General features: G+C 47.9%; 1 protein-coding gene across 1 annotated transcript in view; it reads left to right on the plus strand.

Annotated features, from left to right (window-relative positions):
- ZC3H6 (zinc finger CCCH-type containing 6) overlaps positions 1 to 22,688 on the plus strand; it is a 1,382,498-nt gene that overhangs the window by 1,058,900 nt on the left and 300,910 nt on the right. The window lies entirely within an intron of this gene.

Consider the following 22,688-nt stretch of genomic DNA (forward strand, 5'->3'; position numbering starts at 1 on the left):
CTCCAAAACATCTCCTTCTGGCACCTTTCTGGCTAAGACAGCACTGGTTCCTATTTCTGCTTCAACTGTCAAAGGGAAACTTTTGGAGAATCCCTCCAGAACCAGACCTAATCGCACAACAGAAAGGACATCTTCTTCATCCTAATCTGGACTCTAGCCTGACCCTGTGGATGGTAGGATTTTAATCCCTACTAGACACACATTTTATGAACAGGTTGTTCAGATTCTACAAGAAGTCAGGAAACCTAACACCAGAAAGTCTTACACAGCCAAGTGGAAAAGATTTTCCATCTGGTGCTTTAATTGCAAACTCCAACCCCTTTTAGCAGACACCTTCATAGTATACCATGACTTGTGTTACTTATTACATTCAGGATTGGCCTATTATTGAATTAAGGCTCACTTATCAGCCATTAATGCATGGCTACCTTTAGAGCCCCTTCTCATGTCCAGAACAGAGGTTAAACTTTTCTTAAATGGAGTTTTACACCTTAAGCCCCCATGGAAACCTATTGCTTCTCCTTGAGACCTTAATTTAATTTTAGAAAACCTAACTTTACCTCCTCTTGAACCTGCACACAGAGGCACAAAAAGGACAGTACCTCAAGTGCAAGTTTGGACCTATCATGTCCAAATGTTTGCAAATACAAGGACATTCAGGATAGTGACTGAATATTGTAATCATTTTCATAGATTAGAATGTTTGATGTTAAGTTGTCTATCTCGCCTTCATTTCTTGCTTGTTGGTATCGGAGCCAACCCTCTGCTCCGACTCGGCCATCTTCTATAGCTTGAGAGCTGTTTACTGGCTCAAGACTACCCCTTATCCCATGATGCCTAGCGATAGCTACCCAGATCTCATTTGCCGCTTCAGCTGCGGGTTCATTGTTACTGGCTCAGGCTCTTGTAAGTTATTATAATACATTTTTTAGCAAATTAGGGGTTCTTTTTTGATAGTTTAGACTTTCAACATTATCGTTAGTTAGCTTGTTGTAGTTTGTGTTATTGTATTTTTCCCTTAGAACTCGTTTAAGTTTGAGAGTTCTCTCCCCCCTTCCTTTTTTCCTATCTCTACTTATTGTAGCATTTTAGTTTTAGTCTTCTCCCTTACTTCATAGGTAGCCGTTTAAGTTAGAGGCTTCCTATTTAAAAAAAAAAAAAATCTTGATTGTAGTTATTGTGTTTTTTGTTTAGGTAAGTGTTTGTAGATTTTTGTTGTTGGGCCTTTGGCTAAAGACTTTCTGTGTAGACTAGATATGTCTAAAGAATCCAAAATGTCTGGATTCAAGAAGTGTGACTCATGCTGTCAGAAAATGTCTCTGACAGATGGGCACACTTCTTGCATCTATTGCTTCGGCGCAGTGCACCTGCAGGACTCTTGTTCTGTATGCCATGCATTCAGCCCAAGGGTTCTGCAGGAGCGTAAAAATAAGCTTATCTTAAGGGGTCTTCTTAAGCCCCAGGATTCAGCGGCCAAGGCTCAGCCGGTGAAATCTCCTAAACCGACCAAATCGTCGGCTCCCAGCTCGGAGCCGTCGTTGGCCCAAACTTTACCAACTACTTCGGTTCTGGCTGGAACCGAGGAGACTGCCTCCCAGTCGGCTCCACCAGCATCTTCGGAGCCGTCTTGGACCCATAAGAGACCGAGGTCCCCTTCTCTAGAGTCGATACATTTGGCCCCTCGGTCTTCCCTGTTGCAGAGTGACCGCAGTCACAGATTCTCCCACTCCTCTCGGTCCTCTAGACTCTCGGACCACGACGTGGAGAGAGTGGTCAGTAGGTTGTTGAATTCGCAGGCACTGGCCAAAATGTTATCCAGCCCTCCTCAACAGGTGTCGGCTCCGTCCGCTTCCATCGATGTTCCTCCTCCGAATCCTCTGAGCTCGGAGCCTGAGTTTGTTGGGGTTCGAATCGTAGAACCGTCGGCACCAATAATGATTTCCTCTTTGGTTCTATCATCGACTCCGATCCCCTCTATGGCGCCTTCTATTGAGGGATCTGGGCACCGAGACTCGCTCGTCGGCTCCGAGGGGGCGAGTGGCATCGAACCCTTGTCCGACCCCGTTCTCCCTCTTGGAGCTTCGGCGCAGGTGAGCTCGGCTCATATCGGCCTCGGAGCCGTCCCCCTCGGTGCGGAGGAGGATTCCAGTTTCCATGGATCCGGAGCCGCCTTTGCGTCGTGGCAGGGATGCCTTCGATGTCATGAGGAGTGTACTGGCCCCTGAGTCAGCACCACATTCGACCCCACTGGCTCCGTCCCCTGTAGTGCCTGTGTCAACCTCTGTCCCTCCTCCAGACCCCAAGTGTGGGGAACCGATGCTCCAGAGCACCCCACTGGGTGTTTCCTCTTCTTCCGAGGCCTCCCCTGATTATTCAGGGGAGGCCCCTCGGAAGAGGAAGTGCAAGAGGAAGTACATTGACTCCCCTGAGTCTGTCACTTCGGATATGGATTTGGATGAATCGGAAGGGTCCCCAAGATCCCCCTCAGAAGAGGTTTCCTTTTCGGACATCCTAGAAATGCTTAGGCAGAGGGGTAACTGGACTGCCCTAGCCCCTACTGAGGACAAATCCGTATTCATGGATGCATTTGGTTCCCATCCTTCCACCTCCTGGGTGTCTCCACCCTTCGATCCACTAATGCCTGTGGTGGCTCGAAGGGCTTGGACAGCCCCGGATACAGTGGAACCAACTCCGAGGAGGCCCGGCAAATTTATCACTGCACCCCCTGATAGACAGTTCCTTACCAAGGGTGTTCCCGTGGATGCCATGGTAGTAGCAACGGTCACTAAAAAGGAATTAGTGGAAACTTCTTCCTCTGTCCATCCTCCTAACAAGGAGTCTTGGACTATGGACAGATATGGGAAGCGAATGTTTGCTTCAGCAACCTTTTCCATGAGGTCGCTGAATTACTTATGCCATTTTACCAGGCTTCAGAGGGATCTCCTGAAAGAGTTTGGAGATACCCTCCAGGATCCATCAGCTGAGGGGTTTCAAGCTAAAGTAGCTTCTCAGCTGGCGACCCTTAATTCGGTAGTTAACTCCTCCATGAGGCTTATTTCATATGCAGCCGATGGTGCGAGTAGAGCTGCAGGTACAGGCATGTAATTTTGCGGAGCCCTTTAGAGCGTCATTCACCAACAACCCCTTTGACGGTTCATTTCTCTTTGGACCACAGGTGAAGGACACTCTCACTAGGTGTGAACAGGAAGGCAAGACTCTCTCTGCCGTGGGAGTCCATTTTTTTCACTCCTTCCAGACCATATCCCAACGGTCAGAAGAGTGGAAAAATGTGGTTTCGGAAATCCCAGGGAGTCTCGCCTGATTTTTCCTCCAGGGGCAGAGGAGGAAACAACAACAGATGCCGCCCTCGAGGCAGAGGGAGTCCCGCAGAACTAAGGCAGCAGAGAATCTTTCTCTGACAAGCCCTTCCAGCATCCCTGAAGGGTTGCCCGGCTGCCCGCCTCTGGAGGCAGTCGGGGGAAGACTTTCACTGTAGCCAAAAGCCTGGCAAGACATTACGCGAGACAAATGGATACATTCAATCATATCTGGAGGCTATGTAATTCCCTTCTTCTGATCTGCCCTATCGTCAAGCAAATCCACCCAGATGTTCCACCCAATCTGAGGGCCCAAGCAGTCATAGAAATTTCAAGACTGCTAGAAAAAGAGAGTCATCCAGGAAGTCCCGGCAAACCAACTCAGATCCGGAACTTAGTCGAGGTTTTTTTTTGGTACCAAAAAAGATGGGACTGGAGACCAATTTTGGATCTCAGCAGACTAAACAAGTCTGTTCAAAGAACAAGGTTTCGGATGGTCACGCTACAGTCCATTCTACCCTTTTTGGGTCAGGACAATTGGATGTGCTCAATAGATCTCCAGGATGCGTACTATCACATCAAGATGGACAGGCGCTTCAGGAGATTCCTTCGCTTCCGGCTGGAAGCCAGTCATTATCTGTTCAGAGCTCTACCCTTTGGTCTCACCACAGCCCCCAGGGTGTTCACCAAATGTATGGCAGTGGTCACGGCTCACCTGAGGCGTCAAGGATTCCAGGTCTTTCCTTATCTAGACGACTGGCTCCTTACTGCTACTATCAGGCATCAACTCCTTCAAGCCAGGGACTATACAATCACAATTTGTGCCCAGTTAGGCATTACTATAAATTTCGAAAAATCTGCCTTGTTGCCTTGTCAATCTATTACCTATATAGCCTATATAGAAGCAGATCTAGGTACAAAAACTATGTCCGCAAGGCTACCGCCAGACAGGGTGGCCACGATTCGGCAGCAAGTTCATATCCTCATGCAATGCATAAAGGTACAAGCCGGTTGGTCCTTCAAACCCTGGGTTCTATGGTGGCGGCAATTCTCCTGATACCTCTGGCCCGTTTTCACATGAGAATCCTTCAGTGGCTTCTCTTCACACAGTGGTCCTTTCAACAGCTCCCCATGTCTCACATGATCATGATTACAGAAACTTGCAAGAGACACCTTTCCTGGTGGATGGTCTCCCCACTAGTGTCTCAGGGCAGACCATTCATCCAACCCCCTCCGGTTGCCACAGTGACCACGGACACCTTGCTGATAGGGGAGGCATTATCAGGGCAGGACAGTTCAAGGCACGTGGCAGCCTCACGAGTACCACCTGCACATAAATGTCTTGGAGATGAGAGCTGTGCTGCTAGCGTTGCAAGCACTTCAGGACTCCCTCCCTCCTGGGACCATTGCAGTTCAAACGGACAACATGTCAGTAGTGTGGTACATCAACAAGCAGGGCAGAACCAGGTCCTACCCCCTATGTTGAGAAGCACTCCGACTCTGGCAGTGGGCGATTTTTTCCCAATGATTTCTGATTGCGACGCACATCCCTGGGAAGTCCAACGTCATAGCGGACAGGCTCAGCAGAGCTATTCTCATGCCTCATGAGTGGTCTCTGAATCAGGTAGTTGCGGATCTCATCTTCCGCAAATGGGGACAGCCTTGCTGCGATCTGTTTGCAACCCCCTTCAACACCAAATGCAGCAACTGTTTCTCCCTTTTACCGCTTCCCGGTCACCCTCCCAGAGATGCTCTAGTCCACGATTGGCCTCAGGGACTTCTTTATGCCTTCCCGCCTTTCCCTCTTATACCCAAACTCATACAGAAAGCGATATTGTTGGGTTGCACAATGATCCTCATTACTCCTTACTGGCCTCGACAGATTTGGTTTCTGTTCCTGCAACGTTACCTCCTCGAGCAGCCATGGACCCTGGATCCTATTCCAGACCTGCTGATTCATCAATCAAGAGATTTGCATCGATCCCTTCAGACACTCCAGCTCACAGCTTGGTTGATCCAATTCCAACCATAGCCAGGCTTCCCAGCATTTCCCTGGCTGTGCGTGAAATTATTGTCTCCTCTCACAAATCGGCTACTAGGAAGATGTATGCTAGCAAATGGAAACGTTTCTCTTATTGGGCAGTGGCTAGGAACATAGATCCCTTTTCAGCCCCAGTTCACGAGATCTTGGGAGTTCCTAACAGCTTTTTCACTCTGGGTCCGCTTCTGCCACAATCAGGGTTCAACTAGCAGCCATCTCTAACTATCATATTGTTTTTTCTAATCTAAATATCATGTCTCATAAGCTGTTTAAAGCTTTTCTTAGAGGGACTACTCAGATCCCCCTCCTCCATGGGACCTTAATTTGGTACTAACCTCCTTGATTATGCCCCCTTTTGAAACGGCAGCTTTCTGCTCCCTTAAGATGTTCATCGTGTTACACTGCTGCAGTCATTACACTTGGGTTATCCTGTCGTCAGGCGGTTCCCCAGTCGGCCTGAGTTCTAAAGTATTGGTCCGGCGTTGGTTGCTGTCGCTTCCTCCCTGACGTCAGTGTGACAGGGGTATATAAGATGCAGCCGACGCCATTTTCTTCCGTCTTTCTTGCCGCGCAGTGCCTCAAGCAGAAGCAGTTCGCAAGTGCCGGTCGGCCGACTCCTGAGATTTTCATTCCGAATCCAGAACCGAAGTCTTCTAAAAAAGCTAAGTACCCCATTGGGGAAACTTTTTCTTGCCTCAGACCAATGTCAGTAAAATTTAATAACTGTATTTCTTGTGGGAAGCAAATACCTCATAAGGACTTCCACTCCTATTGTATTCCATGCCTAGGCTCTGACCACGACGTCACTGGTTGCCGGTTTTGTGCTAGGTTTAACAAGCGCACTATTAAACGTCGGTTTGGTTTTGCTCGACATTATTTTGGCAGAAAATTTAATTACACCATGCCGTCGGAACATCCGATGACCGCAATGCATAAAAAGCGCAAGGACAGGCATCCAAAGCCCCAAACTGACGACGAGGCCTCTTCTGGGCCGATCGCTGGTTCTCCGGTTTTCAGCGAGGGGCCTACGCATCCCCTGACTACCACTTCCACAGAACCACAGACCGCCTCTGACTCCCACGTGGAGCAGGCTGGGCCTTCGGACGCACTAGGTTTTCAGCTTTTCGATCCTAACCCTACAGAGGGGACCAAAGTAGCTGAGCAATCCACAGCTACAGAAGGTGTTTTCAGACCTACCCAGTTAACCATTAAACCCTCTGCTAAGTCTAAGCCCCCCTTAAAGGCAAAGAAACAGACACAACTCTCTCCAGGACAGGCTTCCATGCCTAAGAAACAAATGCTAAAAATGGCCGAAGACCTAATCACCCTGATCAGGGGGATCCATCCCCCTCCTGATAAAAGGCCCAGACAGTATACAGACTATGAATCTTCCGACCAGGTGTCCATTTCCTCAGACTCTTCCTCGGACCTAGGATATTCTTTACTGAGGAATCAATTCCATCAGCCTCTCCGCCTGAGGACTACTCCTTTGGGGAGACCTTACATACCATGAGGGAACATTTCCATTGGGAAGGCCAGGATTACTCAGAATCCAAGAAAAGGCTCAGAGACTTCCTTTTATTGCCTCAACACAGACCCCTTGCTATCCCCCCAGTTTTAGATATTGTGGATGATGTGTACACTGAATCCAGCTTAAACCCTGACTCCTTACCCCCAGCCCCAGTTAAACCTGATAAATATTACAGAGTCCCTGACTCTCTCAAATTTCTGTACAAAAGCCCTGTTGCTGACCCTGAAACTATTTCACAGGGACCCAAAGGGATTAAGGCCTCATTAGCAAAAAACCCAGTCCCCTCTGACAGAGATTCCAGAGCATTAGACAGATGGGGAAAGAAGGTATATACGTCTGCAACTTTAGCAATGAGAGCCTTGAACTGCCAGTTTCACATGCTAAAATATCAGCAATTTTTAATGTCTCAGTTGAAACAAAAGATGCTTCCAGATTCAGATCCTCCTGATTTTAAAGAAATGCAGGATTTATTGCATGCAGCTGAACAAGTGGGAAAACATACTTTGCAATGTGGATTTGATTCCTTAGAGGCCTCCTGTAGAGCAGCAGTTACAGCCTCTGTCATTAGAAGGCATGCTTGGTTAAAAGAACATACGTTACCAGATCATGTTAAGGTCAAATTATTGGATGTACCTTTGCAGTGGGATGTGCTGTTTGGAGTTAAGGCAGAGGAGGTATTAAAGAAGATGGAGGATAAGGCAAAATCTATGCAAACGGTGAAAGATTTCTTGCAGTTTCAGCCTCCTCGTTTTAGCAGAAATTGGCCAACAAAGAATTGGTCCTTTGCAGTCACAGACAGACGTCCAAGAGGTAGAGGGCAGGCACAAGGCCCTTACAGGCCTCGACAATGGGGTACACCAGGCCAGAAAGAAGGAGAAGACAGGCCTCAACCTTATAAAAAGCAACCTCAATGACTTTCCACTGCAGCTGCCAAACAGCTCTCTCTTGGCAGCCCCCTTAGGAGGAAAACTGGCACTTTTCTATCACAATTGGCATTGCATCACCAAAGACAAATGACTTCTCAACATTGTATCTCAAGGTTACAGGTTCCATTTTCACACTCTGCCAAGGTTAAAAGGAATAGCAAATCTGCCACCAAATCAATGGGCAGAGGCTCAAAAACAAATTACAGCACTCGTGGACATGAGAGCTATTCAAAAGGTACCACCTCAGGAACAAGGACAAGGATTTTACTCAAGACTCTTTCTGGTTCCCAGAAAGGACAAAGCCTGGAGATCCATTCTGGACCTTTCTTCACTAAACACTTAGCTGGATGTTCCGAAATTCAAGATGTTGACACTACAGCAGCTTCTTCCCATGCTGGGCAAGAAAGCTTGGCTCGTGACTTTGGACCTCAAAGAGGCATACCTGCATGTCCCTATCAGACAAAACTGCAGAAGATACCTCAAATTTCTAGCAGGTTCAATGCACTATCAATTCTCTGCACTGCCCTTTGGCTTATCTACTGCACCCAGGGTCTTCACAAAGTGCCTGGCACCAGTAATTGCATTTTGCAGGCAAAAAGGAATTCAAATTTATCCATACCTGGACGACTGCCTGATTCAAGCAGAGAGCAAAGACATTCTACTAAAGCATCTGGCATACGTAAAAAAGTTAAGTTGCCTGGGGTACACAGTAAACGAAAAGAAATCAAAACTAGTGCCCTCACAACAGATAATATTCCTGGCTGCCAGCTTGAACACAATGGCCCAGATGGCTTATCTCACGCCAGACAAGCAAGGACAACTGACTCAATACTTTCATTTAATGACAACAAAGACCCAACTCCCCGCAAGAAAAATTCTGCAGGCCTTGGGCTACATGGCATCTTGCATACTACTAATTCCATATGCCAGACTGCATATGAGGAAACTACAATGGTACCTAAAGAGTGTATGGTTTCAACACTGTCAAAGTTTGGAAACAGTTATACCACTAATCCCTTGCCTACAACAGGAGTTTCGATGGTGGGCTCAAGCTTGTCACCTCAACAAGGGACAGCCTTTCACTCAACCCACAGCCAGGCAAACACTGACAACAGATGCATCGGATTACACCTGGGGAGCACACATGGCAGGAAAATGTATTCAGGGCGAGTGGCCCACAGAGCAAAGACATCTCCACATCAATCAAAAAGAGATGCTAGCAGTACAAAATGCAATTATAGCTTTCAAGGACCTGCTGCATCCAGGACAATTACTACTAAAGACAGACAACACCACAGTTATGTGGTACATAAACAAGCAAGGGGGCACACACTCCTACCCCCTCTGCAGACAAGCCATGACCTTGTGGAACACAGCTCTAAACTACCAAGTTCTTCTGCAAGCACAATTCCTGCCAGGAGAGAGAAACACACTGGCAGACGACCTAAGCAGAAACATCATGGACCCCCACGAATGGGAATTGAACCCACAAATATTCAGAATGATAACACAAAAATGGTGGAGCCCAGACATAGATCTGTTTGCTTCCCCAATGAACTGCCAATTACAGAAATTCTGCACAACCAGCTACCATCCACAAGCATGGAAAGTGGATGCCCTCTCATTCAGCTGGAAAAAACTACAAGTATACGCTTTCCCTCCTTTACCTCTCCTTCCAAAGGTACTCATAAAAGCCAGGCAGGAAGAGCCAAAGGTGATCCTGATTGCACCAGACTGGCCACACCAGCACTGGTACCCAATCTTAAAGAACTTAGCACAAGAACCACCCTGGATTTTGCCTCAGATACTTCACAGCCAGCTAAAGACCTTAAATCTAGCTGCATGGAAAATTCCTTAGTCAAGCAAGCAATGCCTCTCTCCAAAGCTGTTATGGATGTCATTCTGGAGGCCAGAAGGCCTAGCACCAGGAAAGCCTACTTGGATAAATGGAAGAGATTCTGTGCCTGGAACCCAAGCGCACAGCCTTGACCCTCTTGTCCCAAACATTCCTGAGATACTTCAATACTTAACAGAGATGCTGGACAAGGGCCTCTCTTTTTCATCCATCAAGATCCACGCCTCAGCTTTTTCTGCTCATTACAACACGGATCCACCAATTTTTTTCTAATCCTTTACTCAAACAGTACCTCAGAGGGGCTAAAAACATAAGACCACCCCGTAGAGCACCTACACCAACTTGGGACCTCAACTTTGTTTTGGAAAAATTAACTTTACCTCCTTTTGTGCCAGCTAGCACAGCAGATTTAAAATACATCTCTTGGAAAACTGATCTGCTACTGGCAATAACATCAGCACGAAGAGTTTCAGAATTACAGGCACTAATGGCAGTGGGACCTTTCCTCATCTTCCACCAGGACAGGGTGTCTTTAAGAACTAACCCTACGTTTATGCCAAAGGTGGTGGTATCAAGTGTGGCCCTAAACCAAACTATTCACTTGCCAACTTTTTATCCAAAACCACAGAACAAAGGGGAGAGACTACTACATTCTTTGGACATTCACAGGCAGTTACGCTTCTGCTTGGACAAAACCAAAGCTTTCAGAAAATCTGAGCAATTATTGGTAGCATACGCTGCAGGAACACAGGGAAAAGCCATTTCAAAGTAGACTCCCAGTTTGGGAGGGTGGCCTAATGGTTAAGGTGTTTGCCTTACAAACACAAGGTGCAGGGTTTGAGTCTCACAAGGGATAATTGGTTAGGCTTACAATGGCTCACAAGGGCAGTTAGCCTAGTACTAACCTATGAACCTATGAACTAATTCAAAATGTGTAGGACACTGTATACGTTTCTGTTACACCCACCATGGGAAACCTGTACCTAACAGCATTAGATCTCACTCCACCAGGGCAACAGCCAATTCAACTGCCTACCTCAGAGGAGTACCTACCAAGGATATTTTGGAAGCATCAACATGGAGTTCTGTGCATACCTTCACCAAACATTACCATTTGCCTTTATACTCCAAATCCAGAGCTGGCTTCGCCACTGCTGCTCTGCAGGGCCTTATAGCCACCCCTAATGCCTTATAGATCCAACCTCCCTATCTCAGCTTTGGGATCCCACCCAAATGTAATGACTGTAGCAGTATAACACGATGAACATAGTATAGTTTTGTACCTACCATAAATGTAGATGTTCGAGTGTAAACACTGCTGCAGTCCAGGTAACCCTCCCTCCTTCCCCTCTCTCTCTCTTTCTGGTACTTACCTAGGTCATCTACCCTTTATTACCTATGGGGAGTATTTGCTGGTAACTAAAAATTGTGTTTGCTTTTTTTTTTGTATATTTTACTAGCAATTTGAATTGCCTACTTATTTGTGGGCACCTGACATCTGGGGCAAGAAAAACTGAAGAAAATGGCTTCGGCTGCATCTTCTATACCCCTGTCGCACTGACGTCAGGGAGGAGGTGACAGCAACTGACGCCGGACCAAGACTTTGGAACTCAGGCCGACTGGGGAACCGCCTGATGGCAGGATAAACCCGAGTGTAATGACTGCAGCAGTGTTTACACTCGAACATCTACATTTATGGTAGGTACAAAACTGTACTTTTCTATCTTGGAAAACTCTCTTTCTGGTAGCTATTACCTCAGCCAGACGTGTATCCGAACTTCAAGCACTAAGCGTTCGTTCTCCGTACTTAGTTTTTCACAAGGATAGGGTTGCTCTGAGAACTAATCCCTCCCTTCCTTCCTAAAGTGTGCTCAGAAAATAATCTAAACCAATCCATAGACCTTCCAATGTTCCTCCCTAACTACACCAACAAGGCAGAATACAAGATGTTAAGTTGTCTATCTCGCCTTCATTCTTGCTGGATGGGTTCGGAGCCGACCTCGGCTCCGACTCGGCCACTCTAAAAGCTCGAGAGTTGGTTCCACAGGCTCGAGGCTCCCCTTATATCCCACAATGCTAGGCGAGAGTTACCTCAGATCTCGTTTGCCGCTACAGCTTCGAGGTTGGTTTTTTACCGGTTCTTGGTAAGTGACTTTTTCTTGTGTAATTTAGTCTATCAAAACCCCTTTAATTTTAATATTTTTACTTATTTCCCTTAGTTTAGAAATTTTTATCCCTTTAAAAATTCGTTTTTCCCTCAAGAACTTTAGGTTCTTCCCTTGGGCCTACAGGCCTTTCTCTTCCCTAGTGGAGTGTGTGTGTATTATTTTAAAATCCTAGTTAGTGGTTTTTATTATAATTTAACTTGACAGGGTGTAATTAGTGTGTTTGTGTGTGTGTTTGTTTACACCTGTTTAAAAATGTCTAAAGAAGCAAAGGTCTCCGGATTCAAGAAGTGTGATGCGTGCTGTCAGAAAATGTCTCTGACAGACGCTCACACTTCTTGTGTCTACTGTCTGGGGCCTTTGCACCTGCAGGACTCCTGTGCTGTGTGCCATGGCTTCAGCCCCAGGGTCCTGCAGGAAAGAAAAAATAAATTGATATTAAGAGGCTTACTCAAGCCAGAGGATTCCCTATCTGTTTCAACAGGAAGCCCTCTAAGGCATCTAGGTCTTGGCTCCGACAACTGAGCCGAGACCTAAGGTTTCTCAACCTCTGCCTTCATCGGCTCGCTGGAGCCGATAAGTCTCAGTCCACAGTTTCTTTGGCTCCCTCGGCTCCGGCCGGAGCCGAGGTAGAAGATTCCGTGTCGGCTCCGACCAGACCTTCGGAGCCGACAACTAGGAAGAGGTCCAGGTCACCATCTCTTGGCTCCGTTCATTCGGCTCCAGGATCTCCCCTGCTGTCTGAACGGAGCCAAAGATCTCACTCCTCTAGGTCATCGAGGCTGTCGGATCATGACCTTCAGAGGGTAGTGAGTTGACTTCTTAAGTCCGAGGCACTGGCCCAGATGCTTCAGAGCCCGACTCATCAGTCGATGCCTGCGCCGGTCCATCAACATATGCCTCCTTGGACTCTCTTGAGCTCGGGCCGGGTCGGAACCGAGACTGTGATAGCGGCGGAGCCGATACATTTGTCTTCGGCTCGCGTCGCTCCGTTTTCTTCCTTGGAAGAATCTCGGCGGACTTCCTCGTCGGCTCGAGGGGTGAGTGGCATCGGACCCTTGTCCGACCCCCTCTCCTCTTGGTGCTTGGCTGGTGAGTTCGGCTCCGACATCGGCCTTGGAGCCATCACTGTCGGTGCCGAGGGGTTCTTAGCTTCTCGGGCGGGACCTCTGGCTCTGCCTGACAGGGGTGCATTCGAGGTCATGCGGAGTGTGTTAGAGCCTGGCTCTACTCCACAGTCTGCTCCGTCCGCCCCTCCCTCTACGGTGCCTCAGGTTAAGTCGACTCACTCCCTCATCCCGGACTGCAGAGAGCCAGCTCCTCAGGAACCCCCTGTGGGGATTTCATCCTCTTCCGAGGCCTCTCCTGATTTGGCAGAAGAGCCCCCTTGGAAGAGGAAGTGTAAGAGGAAACACATTGACTCACCTGAGTCCATCACGTCAGACACAGATATGGATGATTCTGAGGGTTCCCCCCGTTCCCCTTCTGAAGATGTCTCATTTTCAGACATTCTGGAGATCCTGAAACAGAGGGGAAATTGGCCAGCCCTCAACCCTTCGGAGGACGAATCTGTGTATCTTGAGGCGTTTGGCTCTCGTCCTTCCACCTCCTGGGTGTCCCCCTTTGACCCCTTCATGCAGGTGGTTGCTAAGAAGGCATGGACGGCTCCTGATTCAGTGGACCCCACTCCCAGGAGACCCTCCAAGTTCATAACAGCACCAGCAGACAAACAGTTCTTAACAAAAGGAGTTTCTGTGGATGCTATGGTGGTAGCTGCTGCCACTAAGAAGGAGCTAGCTGATCCTTCAGTACCTGTCCATCCACCTAACAAGGAATCTAGGTCCATGGACAGGTGCGGGAAGCGGATGTTCTCGTCAGCGACATTTACCATGCGTTAAGCTGAACTACCTGTGCCATTTTACTCGTCTTCAAAGGGACTTGATCAAGGAAGCGAGTGAAATGTTAAAGGACCCTACAGCTGCGGGTTTCCAAGATAAGATGAACACGCAGCTGGCTACCCTTAACTCCATAACCAACTCCTCCATGCCTTCTTTCTTACGCGGCTGATGGAGCGAGCAGAGCCGCAGGGACAGGTGTGGCCTTACGTAGGCATGCCTGGATGCGGCTATGCAATTTGGACCCTTCAAGACGTCTTTCACTAACTCCCGTTTAATGGATCATCCCTCTTTGGTCCTCAAGTGAAAGAAACCTTGACTAGGTGCGAAACTGATGGCAAGACCCTTTCTGCCGCCGGAGTCCGTTTTCTACTCCTTCTAGGCCTTACCCCAAAGGCCAGAAAGGTGGAAAGATGTGGTTCCGTAAACAATCTCAAGGGACTTCGCCTGGACAGAGTCGTTTCCGCCAGAGGCAGGGGGGCGACTAACAATGGTAGACGCCGCGCTAGGGGCAGCGGGGGTCCGCACAACCAGGGCAATCGGAAAGCCTGTCCCGACAAGGCCTTTCAGCATCCCTGAGGTGTTGCCCGACTGCCCATCTTCGAGGCAGTCGGGGAAGATTGTCACTGTACCCAGAAGCCTGGCTATCCCTGACTCAAGACAAATGGGTACAGTCCATCATTTCCGAAGGCTATTCTATCCCCTTTCTTCGCATTCCAAATCAGTCAAAAAATCCCTTCCAGATGTTCCACCGCTCAAAGGGATCTAGCGGTTTTGGAGATTTCAAAACTGCTTGCAAAAGAGCAATTCAGCCAGTTCCAGCAGACCAGCAAGGATCCGGAATCTACTCAAGGTTCTTTTTAGTTCCAAAGAAAACAGGGGACTGGAGACCAATTTTGGATCTCAGTGTCTTGAACAGATCAGTCAAGAAAACAAGATTTCGGATGGTCACGCTGCAATCCATCCTTCCCTTTGGGCAAAGGAAACTGGATGTGCTCTATAGACCTTCGATGCGTACTATCACATAAAATGAACAGACGCTCCAGAAGATTCCTCCGCTTCAGGCTGGGAACCAGTCATTTTCAGTTCAGGGCCCTGCCCTTTGGTCTCACCACTGCCCCCCGGGTGTTTACCAAATGCATGGCAGTGGTAGCTTCTCACCTGAGACGACAAGGATTCCAGGTGTTTCCATATTTGGACGACTGGCTCCTCACAGCTCCCACCAAGCATCTCCTTCTGATGGCCAGAGATTACACTTTTCGCGTTTGTCAAAAGCTGGGTATTTCAATAAATTGAAAAGTCTGTTTTGTCGCCTTGTCGTACTATTACCTACATAGGCGCAAATCTAGATACAGTAAACATGTCTGCAAGACTAACACATCAGAGAATAACAGACATTCACAAACTGGTATCCCTCCTTTTCAACAACAACAGAATCAAAGCCAGGTTAGTTCTGAAAGTGTTGGGAATTATGGCAGCGGCCATACCTCTGCTTCCATTAGCCAGATTCCACATGCGGATCCTTCAATGGATGCTCTTTACTCAATGGTCATACCAGCAACTTCCAATGTCTCACACCATTATGATCACGCGTGCAAAAATCATCTCATGTGGTGGATGTCTTCCCCTCAGCTCTTGTTGGGAAGACTCTTTGTTCCACCTCCTCCGGTTGCTACTCTGACAACGGATGCCTCCCTGATCGGGTGGGGGGGGCATTATCAGGGCAGGACGGTCCAGGGCACATGGCAACCAAACGAATGCCACTTGCACATAAATGTTCTGGAGATGAGAGCAGTGCTTTTAGCGTTGCAAGCCCTTCAAGACTCTCTTCCCTTGGGAACGATTGCAATCCAAACAGACAATATGTCTGTAGTGTGGTACATCAACAAACAAGGCGGAACCAGGTCATACCCCTGTGTCGAGAAGCACTCAGACTGTGGCAATGGGCGATTTCTTCTCAGCGGTTTCTGATAGCAACGCACATCCCGGAAAGTCCAATCAAATTGCGGACAAGTTGAGCAGAGCCATACTCATGCCTCACGAGTGGTCTCTGAAAGACTCTGTAGTGAGAGAAATTTTTCTCAAGTGGGGTCAGCCTTGCTGCGATCTTTTGCTACTCCCCAAAACAGCAAGTGCAGAGAATATTTCACTCTATTCCCTTTACCAGGCCAACCCAGCAGAGACGCTCTAGTCCAAGTTTGGCCCGGGACTTCTGTATGCATTTCCTCCTTCCCACTGATCTCTCAAGTGATACAGAAAGCTATCGCTCAGAAGGCCTCATTGATCCTCATTGCTCCTTACTGGCCTCGACAAGTGTGGTTCCCCTTTCTACATCGTTTCTCTTGAGCGACCGTGGAATCTGGACCTAGTTCCAGATCTTTTGATCCATCAGTCGGGTCAGTTTCATCGCTGCCTCCCCTCTCTGAACCTCACTGCTTGGTTCCTCCAGTTCCAACCTTAGCCAGGCTTCCTCAATTATCTCACTCTGTTAGAGATATTCTGATAGCTTCCCATAAATCTTCCACTCGGAAGATTTATTTGAGTAAGTGGAACGCTTCACATATTGGGCTCAAGGAAAGGACATAGATCCTTTCACTGCTTCCATCCAATTAGTCCTTGATTTTCTAGCTGAACTCTTCCATGCAGGTTCATCTCCCTCTACACTTAAAGTTCAATTGGCAGCTATTTCTAACTTTCATGTGGGTATTTCTGAATCTGCCTTAATGTCCCACAAGCTTTGCAAAGCCTTTATGAAAGGAGTTTTTCTTCTCAGACCTCCTATAAGAAATCCTCCTTCTCCTTGGGACCTAAATTTAGTTCTTGCTTCTTTGATTCTTCCCCCTTTCGAACCTGCAGTCTCCTGTTCTTTAAAATTATTATCATGGAAGACTCTTTTTCTGGTAGCTATTACATCAGCTAGAAGAGTTTCAGAGCTTCAAGCACTCAGCTGTCGTCCTCCTTATCTTTTGTTTCATAAGGACAGAGTATCCTTACGAACTAACCCGTCCTTTTTGCCTAAGGTGGTCTCGACGTCAAATCTAAATCAAAGCATTGATCTACCTGTCTTCCAGAATACTCCAATAGGTCTGAACAAAAATTACACTGCCTGGATGTTCACCGTCAATTGAGGTACTACTTGGATAGAACAAAACAGTTCAGAAAATCTGATCAGCTGTTTGTCTCCTATGCGGAAAGCAGAAAGGGACTTTCAGTTTCAAAGGTATCATTATCCAGATGGCTAACATCTTTGATTTCCCTTGTATATGAAATTAGACATCAAAAGCTGCCTGATAAACCTAAGGCTCATTCCACCAGAGCTTTGGCTACTTCTTTAGCCTTCCAAGACAGACTGCCTATTGACACCATTTGTGCAGCTGCTACTTGGGCTACTCCTCACACTTTCATTTCTCATTATAAGTTGGATTTAGCTTCTAGGCATAGAGCTAACTTTGGTTCCACTGTTCTCAGGAGTCTGTTCCGTTAGGCCACCCGGGACAAGGTGCTAGGGACGCGGTCCCATCCAGCAAGAATGAAGGCGAGATAGACAACTTAACATATAGAAGTTATGTTCTTACCATAACGTTCCATGTTAGTTGTCTTCTTCTCGCCTTCTTCTTAAGGCCCCACCCTCCTTCCCCCTGGCCTGGACAGACCTAGAGGAGTTGTGATTGTGACCCCTCTTTCTACCACCTCTTTCTTAGACATATGCTATTATGCATATTTCCTGGTTCAGGATGTAGGTCACCCTTCTTTCTTCCTGTTGTTAGAGGTGGACTCTGTTTTACAGTTATACTATTACTATTATAAGCTGGGGTTAGCTTACAAACGAGATCTGAGGTAACTCTCGCCTAGCATTGTGGGATATAAGGGGAGCCTCGAGCCGGTGGAACCAACTCTCGAGCTTTTAGAGTGGCCGAGTCGGAGCCGAGGTCGGCTCCGAACCCATCCAGCAAGAAGAAGGCGAGAAGAAGACAACTAACATGGAACGTTATGGTAAGAACATAACTTCTATTTACACCTTTTGGATGTTCATCGACAACTGTGTTTTTATGAAGGATATAAGGAAGTCAGACCAACTCTTCCTTGCCTATGCTAGGGGCAAACAGGGTCTTCCAGTTTCCAAAGTGACCCTGTCCATGTGGCTGTCTCACATTATTACCTTCATCTATCAACTAAGAAACAAAGAATTGTCTTCCAAATCAAAAGGTCATTCTACTAGGGCTTTGGCCACTTCTGTAGCCTTCCAGCCTAGGTTGCCCATGGACTCTATTTGTGCCGCTGCCACATGGACAAATCCTCATACTTTTATTTCTCATTACAAGTTAGACATGGCCTCCAGGGATAGAGCTAACTTTGGTTCCACTGTTCTGAAGAGTCTGTTCCAATGAGCCAACCAGGATCGTAGGTGCTAGGGACGCTGTCCCAACAAGCAAGAAACGAAGGCAAGATAGACAACTTAACATAAAGAAGTTATGTATCTACCATAACGTTCCATGTTAGTTGTCTTCATCTCGCCTTCTTTCTTGTGTCCCCCCCTCCATCCCCCTGTCCTATTGGACCGAGAGGAGTTTAGGCTTCACCGGCTGAGTATTTTCTAGTTTGTTTCCTCTACTGACTTGGAGAGTATAACAGATATGCCCAACCTGTTAGTTTGGTCAGGTTATTCTTGATATGTCTGGGGTTAGCTATTACAAACGAGATCTGGGTAGCTAGCGCTAGGCATCATGGGATAAGGGTTAGCCTCAAGCCAGTAAACAGCTCTCGAGCTATAGAAGATGGCCGAGTCATAGCCGAGGGTCGGCTCCAATCCCAACAAGCAAGAAAGAAGGCGAGATGAAGACAGCTAACATGGAACATTATGGTAGGTACATAACTTCTTTTTATTGCACTAAGGATGGAAGATGCATGATGTGATAGTGTTCAATCTCGCCGTTTGTTCTTACACATGGGTTCGGAGCCGATCCTCGGCTCCGTGTCGGCCGCTTGCAAGCTCTGCATCGAGAAGAAGCTCGAGACAACCTAATACCCACAATCCCCCTCTGCCTTTACCCCAGATCTAGTTTGCCGCTGCTGCGTTCGCATCACTGGGATCTAGCTCGAGCAACTTCAGATAAGAAATAACTTTTATTATTGTTATTTTTGAGAAAAATTATTCTAAAAGTACTTTTTGGTAACATAGTGTATGTGTGTGTGGTAAGGTAGAAATACTCGGTACCGTTAAGTTTAATTAAACTTGTTAGAGTTTTTCGGGCCTTCCACTCCTTACTTGATTTGACAACCGGACTGACTTATATATCGGATTCGACATTTTTTACTGGATTTGTCTCTCTACTGGACTTGACTTTTTTCCTCTTACCTGTTTCTTCTTTAAGATGTCTGAGAAAATGAAATCAGGTTTTAAACGTTGCCAGTGTGGCCAAAGAATGTCAGTTACTGACAACCATAGTTCCTGTGTCTACTGCCTTGGCCCTCTCCACTTACAAGAGGACTGTTCAATTTGTCACTCTTTTAGTGGGAGGGTCATGACAGATAGGCGCAGGAAACTCATGGACAGGGGGTTATTAAAACCTTCCTTTCAGGAGGCTCTGGATGCTTCAGACCAGGCATCCAAATCCTCGAAAGAATCAAAGACGTCGGAGCCCAAGTCATCGGCTCCGAGCTCTTCGAGTAAAGTTAGATCACCGGTTCCACAGACTTCGGGGCCGAGTGTTCAACTGATGTCAGTTCCCGAGCCTCGAGTCTTGGAACCGGTGATGGAGCTCCCTCCCTCGACTCTATTGAGGTCGGCTCCGTCTTCGGTTCCTTCGACCCGTTCTTCTTCTAAACTCTCCGATATCGATGTTGATCGTGTGGTGCAGAAGTTATTGGAGCATTCGGCCCTGTCCAAACTTATTTCGGTTTCCACCCAGTTGGTGTCGAAACTGGAAGGCCTTCCATTGTCTCCATCCATTCCTCCTCCGAGACCTGTCCAGTCTTTGGAGCCGGAAGAGGTTGATCTTCTGATTGTGGAGCCCTCGGGTCCAGAACCGTCCTTTTCTCGGTCTGTTCCTCTCACCTCGACTCCGTGGATCCGTACCGAGTCTCGGAGCCGACGATCTGTCCTTGGTTCCGGGGCCGAGAGTCGAACCGACGCTGTTCCGACTCTCCCCTCGGGCCTCGGCGCGGATCGATTCGGCTCCGTCCTCGGGTCGATGCCTTCGTGCCTGTCTCGGGATTCTTCCCAGTTCTTCGGAACCGGGAGATTCTTCGACTCGGGACCCGGGGGCCTTCGATCTCATGAGGAAGGTGTTGTCTACCCAGACAACCACATCAGTAGAAGCAGCCTCTCCTCCCCATAAAGGGCCGTTATCCTCCTCTGCACCCATGGCTACATCCAAGCGTCGAGCACCGGTGTCTCAGCCACCCCTGGAGGGTGCCCCCTCTTCCTCGGAGGCTTCTTCGGATGCTCCCCACAAAGAAGTCCCTAGGAAAAGATTGTGTAAGAGGAGACACTTAGATTCTCCACAAGAATCTTTGACATCCGATACTGACTTGGATGAGTCAGAAGGGTCCCCTAAGTCACCTTCAGAAGATGTCTCTTTTTCTGACATATTGGAGATCCTGAAACAGAGAGGTGACTGGCAGTCCCTTCCCCTTCTGAGGATGAGTCAGTTTTGCTGAAGGCATTTGGTGCTCGCCCTTCCTCCTCCTGGGTCACTCCGCCTTGATGAATTAATGGAACTTATTGCTCAAGGGCGTGGGAGGCTCCTGACACAGTGGAACCAGTCCCTAGGAAGCCTAATAAGTATATCACTGCACCCCAGGACAAGACTTACTTGACAAAGGAGTTCCAGTGGACGCTATGGTGGTGGCAGCGGCCACGAAAAAGGAGATGTCGGAATCTTCCTCATCTGTCCATCCCCCTAATAAAGATTCTAGGACTATGGACAGGTATGGGAAGCGCATTTTTAGTTCAGCGGCTTTTTCCATGCGATCCCTGAACTATTTGACCCACTTTACACGACTACAGAGGGATCTAGTCAAAGAGTTGGGAGATACCCTCCAGGGTACTACAGATGCTGCGGTCTCAGAGAAAGTGACAGCGCAACTTAATACCCTTACATCCATTGTGAACTCGTCCATGAGGCTGATCTCTTACGCAGAAGGTTCGAGTAGGGCAGCAGCTTCAGCGATTGCTCTTCGCAGACAATCCTGGATGCGCTTATGTTCATTTGCGGAAGCCTTCAAGTCTTCCTTTACTAACGCCCATTTGACGGTGCCACTCTTTTGGCCCCAAAGTAAAGGAGACCCTTACCGGTGTGAGCAGGAGGGAAAGACTCTGTCTGCTGTCGGAGTCCGTTTTCCACCCCATCCAGACCGTGCCCCAAAGGGCAACGTGGTGGAAAAATGTGGTTTCGAAAACCCCAAGGATCTTTCCCAGGCACACAGGGTGATGCCCCTTCTAGAGGCAGAGGAGGGGGCAGAGGTGGAAGACGCCGCCCTGGCGGCAGAGGGGGTCCGCAGAATCAAGGTGACAGGGATACACTCCCTGGTAAACCTTTCCAGCACTCCTGAGAGGAGGCCCAACTGTCCTGCTCTGGAGGCAGTCGGGGGTCGCTTAGCTTTATACCCTCAGGCCTGGCAAAATATAACTACAGACAAGTGGGTAAAAAGCGTGGTTACCAGAGGTTACAATATACCATTTCTATCCTATCCCATTCCAAAGAAAAGACTCCCAGATGTGTACCGCCCCATCTGCGAGAGCCAGCAGCTATAGAAATTTCAAAGCTGCTAGAAAAAAGAGTCATCCAACCAGTCCCAGCGGACCAAAGAGGATTCGGAACTTACTCGAGGTTCTTTTTAGTTCCAAAGAAAACAGGGGACTGGAGGCCCATTCTGGACCTAAGCGACCTCAATACCTTCGTCAAGAAAGAAAAGTTCCGAATGGTCACGCTTCAATCGATCCTTCCATTCTTACAGAAGGACGACTGGATGTGCTCAATAGATCTGAAGGATGCATACTACCACATCAAAATGGCCAGGGCATCCAGAGATCATTTGCGCTTCCGGCTGGGTGCCAGTCACTTTCAGTTTCAAGCCCTGCCCTTTGGTCTGACCTCAGCCCCCAGGGTCTTCACCAAATGCATGGCAGTGGTAGCGTCTCACTTGAGACGCCTAGTATTCCAGGTGTTTCCGTATCTGGACGACTGGCTCCTTTCTGCCACCACCCAGCGTCAACTAGTACAGGCCAGAGACTACACTCTTCAACTGTGTATTCACCTAGGAATTTCCGTGAACTTCGGAAAATCCTTACTACAGCCATCACAGCGTATCTTATTCATAGGAGCGGAATTAGATACACATCAGTTAATTCTAAGGCTTCCTCCAGAAAGGATACTTTCACTTCAGACTCACATACGTCTTCTTCTTTTGTCCAGGAAATCCCCAGCAAAACTGGTACTGAAGGTTTGGGACTCATGTCAGCTTCTCTTATTGCAATACCCTTGGGAAGACTGCACATGAGAGTCCTACAATGGCTACTGTTTGCACAATGGTCGTTCCAACAACTACCTCTAACACACGAGATTCTTATAACGAACACATGCAAAACACACCTAAACTGGTGGCTTCAGACTTGCAACCTTTCCAAGGGGAGACCATTTGTGCTACCCACGTCGACAGCTACGGTGACCACGGACGCTTCCCTGATAGGGTGGGGGAGCATCTTTCAGGGACAGACAGTCCAAGGCGAATGGACCAATTTAGAGTACAATCTGCACATCAATGTTCTAGAGTTGAGGGCAGTGTTTCTAGCGTTGCAACACTTTGCTCCCCTTCTTCCTCTGGGAACTATTGCAGTTCAGACGGACAACATGTCGGTAGTCTGGTACATAAACAAGCAAGGGGGAACCAAGTCCTATCAGCTATGCAGAGAGGCCATGAGAATCTGGCAATGGGCGGAGTCCACGGGTCGCTTTC

The sequence above is a fragment of the Protopterus annectens genome, chromosome 1.part2, assembly GCF_019279795.1.
Source record: "Protopterus annectens isolate FY-2018-M chromosome 1.part2, PAN1.0, whole genome shotgun sequence".
NCBI lineage: Eukaryota > Metazoa > Chordata > Ceratodontiformes > Protopteridae > Protopterus > Protopterus annectens.